The sequence below is a fragment of the Euprymna scolopes genome, chromosome 6, assembly GCF_053919585.1.
Source record: "Euprymna scolopes isolate OS-2025 chromosome 6, ASM5391958v1, whole genome shotgun sequence".
Taxonomy (NCBI): Eukaryota; Metazoa; Mollusca; class Cephalopoda; order Sepiida; family Sepiolidae; genus Euprymna; species Euprymna scolopes.
The window spans coordinates 77,371,407-77,387,567 of NC_136487.1; the positions used below are offsets into that span (position 1 = coordinate 77,371,407).

The 16,161-nt window shown below is 33.8% G+C and overlaps 1 protein-coding gene and 1 pseudogene across 2 annotated transcripts in view; both read right to left on the reverse strand.

Annotated features, from left to right (window-relative positions):
• The window catches only part of LOC145277717 (uncharacterized), a 606,741-nt gene that overhangs the window by 246,066 nt on the left and 344,514 nt on the right, over positions 1-16,161 (reverse strand). The window lies entirely within an intron of this gene.
• On the reverse strand, positions 4,756-4,968 carry LOC145278436 (U2 spliceosomal RNA; annotated as a pseudogene).

The following is a 16,161-nucleotide window of genomic DNA, read 5'->3' on the forward strand; positions in this document are numbered from 1 at the left end:
TTCCTAGGGATTGACCGTCAGACAATGTTAACTACAGTCCGGTGCCTTAACTGTTAGGCCGCGAGCCCTTGATGACTTTACTGTTTATTCTTACCGCTTATAAATTTGGATTTGTTATTGTTTTTTTTTCAAGCGATACATACGGTTAATATTGGCTCTGCATCGAAGCTCATTTTTCTTTTTTTTATTTACTTAGAAAGTCGTCGATCCCTAAGAACAGTTGAGCTACGCTGACGAGAGGTAATTACCCCGAAACACGCGTGTACGTAGATTACTGTTTTAAAAATAATAAATAAATAAAAATGTTATATACGCCCAAACAAATTAAAGGGCGACTTTCTAAGTAAATAAAAAAAGGAAAAATGAGCTTCGAGGTGGAGCCAATATTAACCGTATTTATCGCTTGAAAAAAAAAACAACAACGATAACAAATATATATATATAAACATATAACAAACAGCAAGCCTCGCATATATATATATATATATATATATTTATATATATATGTATATATATATATATGCGAGGCATGCTGTTTGTTTATAAATAAGCGGTTTGAGCATTATAAAAGTGGTGAACGAATACTTGCTTAAAATATATATTTGGCAAGGTTATTCGCGGGCACGTTCCCGTAGCTCGATCGGCAGAACTGGTGACGGTCAAAGCGATGGTTGTAGGTTCAATCCTCGGCTTGGGAGAGGTGCTAGTCTAGCGGCACTAATGAGTTGTAATACAAACAAAACAGGACTGTATGTCGATGACTATATATATATATATATATATATATATATATATATATATATATATCCTAGACTACCCGTGACCCGTTGGGTCAGTATGTTATATTAGCATTAATGCATGAGCGTGACATTTGTGACGTAAGGAAATAGTTTTTATTGTGACATAACAGAAACTTTTCTATGAAAGTATATTAAAATGAAAAAAAGAATACAGATAAATTTCTATGAACCGTTCTTTTTATAATTGTTACTTAAAAAAATACACCCATTGAATTATAAGTGGTTTGTCATACTTATAGGTAAATATGCACTGAACAGATACCATAATACTTAAAGTTAAATTCAAATTTTGATATATCTTTTAATTTAAGCGCGAAAAAAAAAAAACAATTTGGACGCTGAAATCGTACACGGAAAAACAATACGTTTTATTGTCGAGTTGATTATTTATTTGTAACGCAACTTAAAAAAACATTTCGGGGTTATTTATTTATGTTTGTAATGTAGAATAAAATGTATGAATGTTTTTAAGAAAGGTGTATTAAAAAATGGAGAATAAATAAAAAAATGAAGGCGGTGGATAAATCGTTGTTGTAAAATACTTTTATGGTTGTCAACGGATTAAATTAGATTTATTTGTAAGAAAATTGCGTTAAAATAACTTACACGTAATAAAAAAATGAACGATGTAAAAAAAATGCAGAAACTAAGTTAAGGTTTCCTTTTTTCATTCTTACATAGTTTAATACGCTTTTATTTTTAGATTTTAGGTTATGTAAGTGCTAGGTCTGCCATAGGTTACATTTATTTATTTATTTTTTCCAGGAATTTAAACTGCATTCTTTATTTTATTTTAGGCATTTTTGTTTTTCGAAGCTTCATGAAAACATATGGCAATTAAGCTACACAGAATATTCAGCGTTTCATTCTCGTGAGAAATCGTCATGCTAATATATATCCTGTGTAGCTTAATTGCCATATATATATATATATTATCACAACTTACGTCCTAGCTCTACCTATATATCGAGAACCGTAGAAGTAAATGCTGAAAAATTTACGCATAAATTATATCTTTGTATATTAATTTATGTGATTAAATGAAGTAATCATATATAGATCATATTCACTTTCTCTTTTTACACACTCATATATATATATATATATATATATATATAAATAAAGGGCGAATAAACCCTTTTAAGGGTAAACGACCAACTAGCACCGTGTATATTTGTGTGTATGTATGTGTGTGTTGGGGTGGAGAGGGCTCCCGTAAGCCATGGGGAAGGCAACCTTTCTAGGAAAAGCAAATTTTTATTTAAAAAAAACTATAAAGCGGGAGACCAGTACCCGAATTAAGCTGGTTGCAGTTTAACTTATTGCTGGCTATCTTGCTCTTGCTTGTTGCTGGATCTCAACATTTTGAACTGGGAGAAAGACTTAGCTGTCGCACAAAGCTAAGACTCTGTAACATCATCTTTGTGTAGAAACTCCCTCAGGCATTTGCCTATAAAAATGATCCTGTGGCGGTGGAAAAAGTTTGACGCGTGGAGGTTTGAAATGCTAGAAGCATGTAATAATTGATCTCAACGACCGTCATCAGTTTCATGCCTGCTTGAGCGTGTGAATTCACCGGTAGCACTAAAAAAAGTCATTTTTGGGCTCATGGACTTTAAGTGCCTGAGGGAGTGGCACTCGTCTGACAAGACGTTGCAATCATTATATATATATATATATATATCTATCTTCTATAATATAAAGCTAATGTGTGTGTGTGTGTGTATGTGTGTGTCTTGTCACGAATAGGCTCCTATATGGTTGACAATTTTAAAAAACTGATCACATATAATGATAGAAGATGTATCGAGACACAGGAATGGGTATGTTTGATTTGGCAGAACGGTGGTTTACTAAAATTGCGGGGCCCACAAAGTATGGAAATAAAAAATTTCAAAATTAAATAAAACACGTTTACAAGTGTTTTTAATATAGATGTACATGAGGATACTTTGATAAGTATGTTTAAACTTAAATAGGGATGATATAATAAAATTGTGGGGTCTGCGTTCGCGCCTGGCTTCCATATAATGGAAATAGGCACAAATTTAATAAAATCTTTTCATATCTATATGCGTAAGTATACTTTGATAATTATGCTTCAGTTTGAAGAAATATGGTATAATAAAATCATGGGGTGTTCATTCGCACCTGACCTCCATAGAATGAAAATATGTCACAAAGTTTAACAAGGTTTTTTTTTTTTATATAGATCCACATAATATTGTGATAAGTGTTTCAGTGTGAACAGGTATGGTATAATAAATTATGGGGTTTATCTATTTTATTTTTACTTTTATCATATTTTGCTTTGGTTTTGATACCCCCAAATTCAAACCCAAATTTACAACCCTTCCTTTTCATAACCTATCATACTTTCATAAATCAGAGTCCATTTTCTGTAGGCTGTTTTTGAACCAAGTCAACGACGAGTACTTTTGCTAGTATATATATATATATATATATATATATATATATATATATATATATATATATATATATATATATGAAGAGAGAGAGAGAAGGGGAGAGAGAAGGATGGATGGAGAGAGAGTGAGAGTGAGAGAGAGAGAGAGAGAGAGAGAGAGAGAGAGAGAGAGAGAGAGAGAGAGAGAATCATATACCCCACTCCAAAATAAAGCCGAATGTGTAAAGCTTGATATCAATAACTCTAAATCCGTCCTTTCACACAAATTAAAGTGGATTAAAACAAAATGACGGACGAAACGATTTCAGGTGTTTAGAGAAAGGAAGAAAACAAATAAAAAAAAAGTTAGACGATTCTTAGATATCTAAAATGGATTTCGAATGGAATTCTTCACTCTATTTGCACAGTGAGACATTTTTTCTTTTTAAATCTATTTTCGTCGTGTCGTCTTCCGATACAGAGTGATACGTTTTTCTACAAACTTTGAAAGGTTTCTGACGTTTTATTTCTCTCATCTTTCTCCTTCTTAACCTTACCAACTGAGACGGCATACGAATCTAGAATAAAATAATTAAAGTGTAATAACCTGGCATAATACACACATACATACACACACACGTATATATATATATATATATGAATCAAACACTACTGTGCTTGAAAGATATGGTTAAGTGGCAGTTTTAGTCATTTAGAACTTCACCGTTCACTCATTTTTTGACCGAATTTCAAACAATTATTACAGTTCATAGATCACCTTCTAAGCTATATTGTGAAACAAATTTTCAATTTTTTTTAGTAAAACAAAAGTTATGATGAATTTATTAGTGTTCAAAATTGCAAAAAAAAAAAAATCGTTAGAAGGTGAGCGACGTTTTTTTTTTTTACCGGTTTCTATAACAACTACGTCGCTTCAGCGACTACTGGTGTTACTAATTTACCGCTCACGCGAAAAAGCGAAGTAACAAGTGAAGCAAAGAGAATGAAATAATGAAAAGGGGATAACTGGGGGATTTTACTGAAAGCAGACGAGTGCCGTACATTGTTATTACATATGATGTTTATGCTGGCAAAATATAAGGCTGAAATAAAACAAAGAACAAGTGAATTTACAATAAAAAAATGGGAGCATAAAAAGTAATATGGTTAAACTTAAATATGGAAAAGTAAAGGACTAGTTGTTAAAATTGAAAAAGAAAAGGACAAGATACTCTAGTAAACAAGGCCGATAGCCATTAGTCGCGTGCTCTCGTGTAATGAATGAATGCGTGAATGTAGGATTGACATGACATTTTTAAAGATAAACTAAAATGATCGAAAAATGGGCTGAAATGACTTAAATGAATAAAAATTTCAGGAATAACTAATGGACGGTTATCCGTCAATCATCCGGACTAACGGACAGGCGGACCCATTGAAAACATAGGTCCCTCTCTGATAAATCGGGGGACGAAAATGTTACTCCATACCCCTTGCTTAAAAAAATAATAAAATAAAATGTAAATGTGTTACAGACCGACCGATGGAGTGACTTGCATGCGACTAAAAATGCCTTAGCATGGAAGGGTTCCCCCTCCAATTGCCAAGCAAAAGTTACAAATGTAAGTGTTACATCTGTTAAGAACATATACTACACTTCAATCTTAACTATGTGGCCAGGGAAAAGTTACAAGCATAAGTACAGCATGTAGTAAGAACAGATACTACACTTTGATCTTGGCCAAAAGGCCAAGAAAAGGGGAGCATTTATTTGCTCCCCCACCGAGCAAATTAGGCACAAGGCCGATTTTTAAAGTGAGGAGTGAAGGGGAAATGGGGACCAGCTCACCGGGGAGTAGGGGAGCTAGATAGTGACAATTGGTATGAAGGGTTGCCCCTACATTGACCAAGGTCTTATCTGTGGTGTCGCCCCCACATATAATCTTTGCTTGCAGTATATGTTCCGGCAGATACTACAATTTGACCTTGGCCAAAAGGCCAAGAAAAGCGGTATTTATTTGCTCCCACACCGAGCAAATTAGGCACAAGGCCGATTTTTAATGTTAAAAGTGAAGGGGAAATGGGGATCAACTCCCCAGCAGATAGGGGAGCTGGATAGTGACAATTGGTATGAAGGGTTGCCCCTACATTGACAAGGTCATATATGTGGGGTCGCCCCCACATATAATCTTTGCTTGCAGTATCTGCCAGACAGATACTACACTTTTATCTTGGCCAAAAGGCTTAGAAAAGCGGTATTTATTTGCTTCCCCACCGAGAAAATTAGATACAAGGCCGATTTTTAATGTGAGGAGTGAAGGGGAAATGGGGACCAACTCCCCATTGAGTAGGGGAGCTAGATAGTGACAATTGGTATGAAGGGTTGCCCCTACATTGACCAAAGTCTTATATGTGGGGCTGACCCGACATATGGTCTTTGCTTGCAGTATCTGCCGGAACAGATACTACACTTTGATCTTTATATTTAATTTATTTCGTTTAAAGAAAAAATTACAATTAAAAAAATTCCAATATAAAATTAAAAAAATTAAAAAAGTAAAATCTCCAAAAGACAAAACAAATTTAGGCACAAGGTCCTACAAGAACTGGGGAGGGGAGTGTTGCAGAGTCTTTGTAACTAAAGTAAAAATGGAGTCTTTGGCGACTTTACTCTTGACTGGCAACATTTACCACAATACCTCATTCACTCTGTGGAGTCTAAAGCTAACTAATGAAAACACCAGCGTTTTTGCAAAAAGGATATATATACAACTTCTGTATGTGTGTGTGCGCATTTTTTTTTTTTAATTTTTAATTTTTTAAATTTTTTTTATACTACACTTTGATCTCGGCCAAACGGCTAAGAAAGACTGAAAAAGCTAAGAACAGCATCTATTAACAACAGACCTTTGATCTTAACCAAAAAGGCCAAGCACAAAAGTGTTACGGATAGACCAACAGATCGACCGACGGACCGATGGAGTGACTGCTTGAGTCGGTTTCACGCGACTAAAAATATAAAAAATTCATAACTATAATATTGCAGCATAAGAATTTTTTTTTATTTGCAAATTCAATTTGTAACATTATATGTTGGTAGGTTGGTGGGTTGTTTTACTGCATATCAACCCTTTTCAGGTTATTTAATGCCGAATCCATTGATTTGGAAGAAAAGTTTTTAAATAGAATGTATTTTTTTTCAAGTCGGTTTCTATTTAACTCATATTTGGGACCCTAGCAACTACTAACACTATTGGTCAGAGTGGACCTGAGAGCAATGGAAATTAAAGGGTGGCTCCATAATCCCCAAAGCCCGCAAGCTGGGACCTCACCATCAGATATAGTTTAAGGTCATATCCAGGACCGTAACATTATATAATCAATTCTTAGATCAATCAGCAGAAGAGAATGCCTTAGGAATGTTTTTATTGTGATCAAGGTTTGCAAAACATGTGCTTCTTGTGAAACTAGGTCAGCTACATAACCTATTTTCCCTTTAATAGTGGATGCCAGCCATCATTTTTTTTTCAGACTTTCTCACAAACTTTTTACACTCTGTTCTTAAACTCAATAGTTTCTGCATGGAAAAAATCAACAGCTCTTTTCTTTCTATCGGATTTTGCTCCGCACGCACGCACGCACGCACGCACGCACACACACACACGCACACACACACACACACACACACACACACACACACAAAGACAATGTTCCTTAATGTTCAACACACAAAAGTTGGATTTCTAAAATGGCGACAATAAGTTTCCAGACTTCTTTTTTGTACAGGCATTTAAAATTGTCGTAGATTCTTAAAAAAAAAAATCAATATGTTATTGCTATATATGAGATGACTTACCAATCTTTTATGATTTCATGTTCAAATGAATAGCTGCACCAGAAATTGGAATACAACCTACTAAAGTCTGATTCTAACAACTGGTGATTTTCAAGAATGCAGTCTGGACGTGAGGACAATTTAGAAGAATTATATGCAATAAAATTATTTTTTAAACAGAAACATATGGAATGCTTTAGGAGGCTTTTGGACCATCTTGTATGAAGAGCATCAGTTTTTGAGTGGCATAAGAGATTAAAGGAAGACAGGGAGTCTATGAGATATGATGAGATTTGTCGGAGGAGTAAGAAAGTCAGAATGCCAGAGTTAATTAGCCAAATAAAGAATTTCATGGATAAAGATTATCGTATGTTTATAGAAACAATACTTGCACAGTTTGATGTCAGTATGGGAATTGTACACGCAAATATTCGCGAGGAACTAAAGATGCGGAAGATTTGCGCGAAATTTGTCCCAAGGAAGCCCAGAGAAGATCAGAAAGAAAGACCTTATCATAACAGCCCGGTTGAAAAATACGCTTAAATATGAAATTTTAATTTGTCCAGATTTCGTATATATTATTATAGAGTTGTGATTAAAAATGTTTAAAAAAACATAGTATTTAGGTGCCATCAGCTAGAATCGAAATCAAAAACAAAACTGTAGCATTCAGAACTGGTGAAGTTACCACTGTAACAACGTGACACGCATGTGAACTGATCAAAAATTAAAAATAAAATAAGATGAATGTACGAAATATATAATGATATTTTTTTCAATTTTGACCCATTTTTGACCCCTTAAAAGCTATTTTAACCGGCTAAAGACCCATAAAAGAACGGTCGATGGAAAATCCAATCATTTGAGGCTCCTAGCGACTTTTAGTTTCGGAGGAGATAGAGTTTGAAAACATGGAGACAGACTGATAGACACACAGTCATACAGACCTACATGCAGACAGACATACAGACAGACATATAGCCTTTTATATTTAAAATAGATATGTGCCGAGATTTGACATGGCTAAGAATTCATTTTTTTTACGAAGGTGGTAAAAAAAGTAAGTGCTAAAGTTTAAGCTATTATTTTAAATAATTTTCCTAACAATATATGTACGCCAATTTCGAGGACAATAACTAAAAGAAAAATAATGTAAACTCACGTGACTCTTGTGGAAATTAAACGGTGCTTTCTACATTGATCAGTATGATTCACTGGTTGAATCATATTCGTCTTAAAATAATACGTTTATCGCATTTTGCGTTCGAAGTCTTCACGCACACACACACACACACACACACACACATACACACACACACACAAAACATTGTAAGTTTTATGAAAACAGACCCCCCCCCTAAAAAAAAAGAAAACTGGAAAAAATGGAAAAATCACCAATAAAAACAAATATCGAAAATAGAAAATTATAAAAAAGTACACACACACACACGCACACACGCGCGCACACACACACGCGCGCGCACACACACACACGTATATATTTGAACCTATACACACTAGTATGAAAATAAAAGCAGGTATAATAATAACATTATGAAAAAAAAAGGGGAAGAAAACGTGTGGCCTTTTTCAGAAAATTTTCAACGTTTCGTCCCCATTTTCGGGGGACTTCCTCAGGAGAATGATACGAATGGTTGAGCATGGGGACGAAACGTTGAGAAATGTCTTAAAATGCCACAGTTTTTCTTTCCGTTTTTTAGACAAACTAGTATGTTTGAGATTTAGGGCGGCCGTCACACACGCATACGACTACCTTTCTTTCTAGTCCTCATTATCTCCATCTCGATCTTTAACACCCCCATACTTTCCCATTCATTCATATATCTAAACACAGACTCAAATCTGAAATCCTATTGGGTTTTATTTACATACAACCAAATCTTATTTTTCACAACATTTTCCTGATATTTAAAGGTTAAAGGATATTAACTCCCTCTGATATTTGCATTGCAAATTTTGCTTTCATATAAGCTGTTTCGCCTGAAGAGGTCTCTAGTTACTAGTAACTAGCTGACTGAAACATGCCCATAGCTATGTAGCAACACATTACTGCTTATGTAAAAACAAATAAAGAGCATCTATCTATCTATCTATCTATCTATCTATCTATCTCTCTCTCTCTCTCTCTCTCTCTCTCTCTCTCTCTCTCTATATATATATATATATATATATATATATATATATGGTGGCGTTTTAAACGTAATAATTTCTGTTTATATTCCGCTCGCATGGATTAGATAGGATTTCAAACCACCTCGTTATGATGACTGAACTTATGCATTTATGACTCGAACATTTCATCACTCTCTTTCAAATACTGACGGTGTGAGACTAATAAACTTTTGACAAGGACGTGCATACGAAGCAGAGATACGTCATTGATTTCACAGAAAAAAAACATGAAAAATATGTTGACTCTGTAGAACGGTCGCTCGTTTTAATTATACTACTTCTATCCTCGTAGCTCTTCAACTTTTGTGTTAAAAATCAGGACGCTTTACTTTTGGAATGACCCACATCAATTTATGTCAAGGCGAATATTATGAATAAAAAGATATTCATCCGCGTTTAATATTGCTACGAAAATATTGTCCTTAGTTTTGTTCGGTATGCGTTTTTTTTTTTAATTTCTTTTTGTCCTATATCTACTGATGTTTTATTCCTATATTTTAACATAGATTTATTATTTGTGTATTGTGTAGACTGATATTTTTTACACAATTAAATCCGTTGAAACGATTGCTTTAAGGACCATTTTTAAATACATGAACGCGTATACATAGGGGTGATAAAAGCAATCGCCTTGAACGCGATATCAATGTTAAAAAACCGCAGCATTTTTATATATATATTTCTTTTTAATTCGATATTTTTCTGATTCCTTTCATCGTTCGAGGATGTGATTGTCGGGAAAATCTGTTTGACATTTTTACTTCCTAAACCAATAAATCTTAAAATGTAATTTTTACTTGAAATCATCTTTAAAAGACGGAAATTATTTTGTGTAGAGAATTTATGTCCATGATTTTATTATGAAATAAAACGTAATTCATACTTTCAGAGAGAACTATCAGAATAACTGTCTCAGAGTGTAAGTTTATACACGTATTAACATGTAGGGACCTAACACGTTGTAACTCCATCATAAAGGAAACAAAGACAAGGAATAAAAACTCGACTTCTTTTTGTTCCAGTTGAACAACGACATTTATTTCCTGGTACTTTTCCCCGAATAAAACTCGATACTCGGTCTGCGCACACTTTTTTTCTTTTTATACATATTCCTTTTCTTCGTCGCCGAGACGTCACTTCGCACACGGCTTGGCTTTTGCATACAGTCGCCATACGCGCGTCTACGCCCTGTTACCAGATGAGATAAAAGCAATATGTACAGCATTATTATGAAGTTTACACCAGCTAGTCTATAAAAGAATAATGACAATATAGCCACAACTACTTCCACACTGACCACAATGCCTCAAGGAAGCTACAACATCTTTCTCATATAATATATATTTTTTTTACAATACGGAAACACATAAAAACAAAAAAAAAATATTTAATAAATAAATGAAATGTTTCAATATAAATTCTCTGTTGATTCTCCTATTATGCGTGAACAGCCATCTTGGAATGTTTCTTCTCTGAAAACGTAAGAATATTCGCTGTTCACTGTTACTGTCGGTGCAATGGCTGCTACAAGGCAGAGCAGACAGTAGAGGTCAGATTTCACATGAAAGTTTTCCTTGTAGATGTATGCCTTAAAGAATATTCGCTGTCACTGTTCGAATCATAAATGCATAAGTTCAGTCATCATAACAACGTGGTTTGGAATCCTATCTGATCTATGAATAGGAATATAAACAGAAATTATTACGTTTAAAATGCCACCCGATATATATATATATATATATATATATATATATATATATATATATATATATATATATATATATATTCCAATAATTAACAACCACTTCTGCTAGGCCTGGCGAGGCTGTTGGATCGTAAACATGGTCCAACATCTGAAACATATATAACCAAACAGATAGAACGGTAATAAAAAATAAAACACATATTTGCTCTGCAATAGTATTGAGCACTCTCTTCAAGTTTTTACTAATTACCAGTTTTACCAAATATATATATATGTATACTTATATATATGTATATATATATATATATATACTTATATATGTATATATATATATATATACACACACACACACACACACACACACACATATATATATATATATATATATATATTTATATATATAAGAAAGGTTCTTTTTTTTTTTGAGAATAGAAATGTTGCTCTCGTAATATCAATATATCTTCCACCCTCTTACACTATTATGTTAACTATGCTGCAAGATTTTTCGAAGTTGATCCATACATTTGCCAATGATATCAGTGAAATATAACTTACATGATCCAATGAGTGGCTAAAACAAATACAAAAGTAAATATTTATTCATTGTGTAAATATTTGTGTAATTCGTATTTGTATCTAATGAACTACCTACTTTTAGGTCGAGCACCTCCTGGCAGAGTTTCCATCATAAGCTTTTCACTAACGTAGAATATACACAAAAGAGGGTGGAGTGGAATTGCTATGTTATTATACGTTATACTACTAAGTGCTTGGTTGCATGCCACAGGAGGAAGCTTTCCTGGTTATGGTTTCAATTCTCAACGTTGTTATGCTGGTTGTCGCTAAGTCATACAAATGACCCGCAATGAAAACAAAACAGTTCTCTCTCTCTCTCTCTCTCTCTCTCTCTCTCTCTCTCTTTATATATATATATATATATATATATATATTACAAAGAACTCACCACTTATCAAAACTCAGAGGCCACTCGAGGATAAAGATTAATAAGCGTACAGTGGTCATTGGGACAGTGACGTAGTAATTGTTACTAGTGGAAATTTGGTAAATTTGATTACTTGAGGGGAACGGCTATTCAAGAACTTGTTTACGTTGGACTTGAACACGACAATATTATAGTCAGTCGGAAAGCAAGCAAATGGAAGAGAGTTCCACAGGTGTGCAGTTCTAAGAAAGAAACTTTGCTCATGGAACGCACGTTTAGGTTTAGGCACAGATAAAGAGTGGGGGAAATTATTGATAGTGTTTTCAGCTAGACGAGTGTTTCTCGTAAATGTTTATCGAGAGGGGACCATAGATTGGAGTTCGGACGAGCACTCATTATGAAAATGACGATGAAGCAGAGACAGGCTCGCAACATCTCTTCTGTGAGACAGAGGTTGCAAAGAAGAGAAAAGGCCTCCGTCCACTAAGCTATGAAGCCAAGACAGGAGAAGGTCTTTAGCAGCTCCTGCCCAGATGTGGCAACAGATGGACCCTCCCATCGATTTCGACGTATGAGCGCCGTTACAACAACAAAAATCCATATAGATGATCTGTTTATGCAGAACCAACGACACTTTTTGGTAAAACTGCTAATCTTTGTCGGTGCAATGGCTGCTACAAGACAGGGTAGACAATACACCTCAGGTTTTACATTAAAGTTTTTTTTGTAAATGCATGCCTTAACGAAGACTGAGGGTGCATCTCTCCCAGTGAACAAAATGCGTCTTCAGATACCAACCTGGGAATTTCTACGTCTCTGAGCCATACCTACAGCGCCTAGCCTTCTCAAATGGTTACCCATGTGGTACTGGTCAGACTCATCGTTGCTTAACTTCAGTGATCTGGCGAGAACCGGTGTGTCAATGTGATTTTATATACATATATATATATATATATATATATATATATATATATATATATATATATAATCACGTTGACACACGTTCAACACCGGGCTGAAATGCTAGTATATATATATATATATATATATATATATATATATATATATATATATATATACTAGCATTTATATATATATATATATATATATATATATATATATATATATATACTAGCATATATATATATATACTAGCATTTCAGCCCGGTGTTGCACGGGTGTTTGGAAGTGAATGTTGTTAAGCAAAAAAAAAAAAAAAAAGAGAAAAAAAAAACAAAGCGGTCAATTTTTTAAAACTTTGACCCTTACTATAACCCCTTAACATTTATTGTTTTGGGCTTAAATGAAGTTATAAAGTTAGACCCATGTCCAAGGAACATATATCTAAAATTTCAAGTGTTTACACCCAAAATTGTCGGAGGAATTGGGTAGAGTTCTCAAAGGTCAAATCGTTGAACTTTGACTCCTTAACAGCCAAATGTCTGGCCGACAACCGATCATAAAGATTTTCCCAAATCTCAGTAGCCTGTATATCAAATTTCGAGTCTGTAGACTGAAAATTGAGAGAGTTATTGCGTAGGGAAAAATACACAGACACACACAGCCACACAGACAGACATACAGACACGTTCACTTTTATAGATATACTAGCATGGGTGCCTTGCGTTGCCCGGGTGTTTGGAAGTTTATGCTGAGCAAAAAAATAAAAACAAAAAAAAACGGTTAATTTTTTAAAATTTTGACCCCTATTAGTACCCCTTAACATTTAATGTTTTTGGGCTCAAATCAAGTTATTAAGTTAAATCCATGTCCAAGGAACCTATATCTAAAATGTCAAGTGTTTAGACCCAAAATTGTCGGAGAAATTTAGTAGAGTTCTCAAAGGAAAAATCGTTGAACTTTTACCCCTTACTCGCCAAATTTCTGGCCGAAAACCGATCATAAAGGTTTTCCCAAATCTCAGTACACTGTATATCAAATTTTGAATCTGCAGACTAAAAATTGACAGAGTTATTGCGTAGGGAAATGTGCACACACACACACACAGACAGACACACAGACACACAGATTCGTTCAATTTTATATATATATACTAGCATTACAACCCGGCGATGCCCGGGTGTTTTGAGATATATGCTGAGAAAAAAAAAAAAAAACACACACACATAAAAAGGTCAATTTTTTAAACATTGACACCTATTATGACCCCTTAACATTTATTGTTTTGGGCTAAAATCAAGTTATTTAGTTAGATCCATGTCCAAGGAACCTATATCTAAAATTTCAAGTGTTTAGGCCCCAAATTGTCATAGGGAGTTTGGTAGAGTTCTCAAAGGTAAAATCGTTGAACTTTGACCCCTTAACAGCCAAATTTCTGGCGCAAAACCGATCACATCGATTTTCCCAAATCTCAGTACCCCGTATATCGATTTTGCGTCTGTAGACTACAAATTGACAGAGTTATTGCGTAGGGAAATGTGCACACACACAGACACGTTCACTTATATATATATATATATACCGTTGATTGGAGTAATTGCGCCAAATCATGGGTAATTGCGCCAACTAAAAAAAGAGTGCTCTTTATATGCGTGGTTGCTAAAGGGTACTTTTAACTAGTTGGCGCAATTACCCCAAAGTACGAGATGTATATTTATATGTGTGTTTGTGCGTAGCTTGTTTCATGATTAATTGAATGGATTTTGCATTTTTACTCAGCGAAATTTTTTTATAATTCTGTATACTAAAAATAATAGTAACGCACTAATATATATATATATATATATATATATATATATATATATATATATATATATATATGAGAACAATAGGAATGGGAAATGAGGTCACAAAAACTTTACATTGGGATATATAGATTGGTTAATTTATTCTATAAGGGATTACAAACAATTAGTTAGGAGATAGAAGGGATTCTTTATGCCAAGGCATTTCGGAGCCTAATGCTTCTCATCAGAAGAGTAGAGAAAATGCTAGGTAACATAATGGGATGCGACGTCTAGCGTGGGATTCATTAGGAACGAAATAGATCAATTAAAATTATAGATGATGTTGGAGGGAGTCTATCCCCTAACTAATTATTTGTATTCCCTTATTGAATAAATGAACCAATCTATATTTACCAATATATAGTTGTTCTGACTTCATTCCCCATTCCTATTGTTCTTAAGTTTTTATGGTTGTTTTTTTTTTTCCTTTTTGGTGGCGACTAAGTTTTGTTTCTTTATTTCTTGGTTCATTTAATTTTTATTTTTATAATTTATTAATTGATTATTCTTTTTTATCTGTTAATTTGTTTCTAGTTTTCAAATTCTTTATTTATTCGTTTGCTTGTTTGTTTATAAGATACCTGCCCATATGGTCAAATTAACAGTTAGTTGAAAAGATGTATGGTCTTATTTGTATGATTTAAATAAATACTTAATAATAAAAATTTAAATAAATACAGGTAGTTATATTTTCCCCTCTATCACAGTGTTTGAAGTAATTATCCTGGCAGAGGTTTTTATATCTATATATAAATTTAATTTCAATGGTCATCATTCTTTCATTTGGTTGTTTATCCTGTCTGCAATATTAGAATATGTATATATTTGATAGGTTGTATGCTTCGTTTTAGGAATATACAGTTCTCTAGTTGGGTAATAAGTTATCGTTTGGGGTAATGTAGCGTTGCTTTACGATAATACATCTTGTAGGTATATATTAACATTATAATTACAAGCGTGGCGGATCCGTAGATTATTTTAGCTAATCGTTTGCGAGGATGTTTAATTATTACGTATATAAAGGGTACCGACCTTTATACAATTAGTAGTAAATTGTGTTTCTGGTCGTTTAGTTTAGTATTAAATGGTGACGCTTGAGATGGTGGTGAAGGGTAACGAGAGGTTGGCTTGGTTATTTATGTTAGCCTCTTCTCCGACGTTTTATTTGCTCTATCTGGTATATTGAGCAATTTTAATTTAACTGGGATTGTCTTTATAAAATATTACAGCCAATAATATTTTGTAAGACCGATAATCACTGGCTTTTCATACCAGATCTATTGCATTCATTATTCTAAAGTATATATATATATATATATATATATATATATATATATATATATATATATATACGCGCCGACGCTGCATTTAATATGCACACACACACACACGTGTGTGTGTGTGCATATTAAATGCTGGGTGATTGTAACAAAGCGCAATTACCAAGCCGTGTACGAAATACCAAGCCATATATGAAATTACTTCAAACCAAGTCAAAAAGAAAAAGACTATAAAAAGATCACGTTGGTGA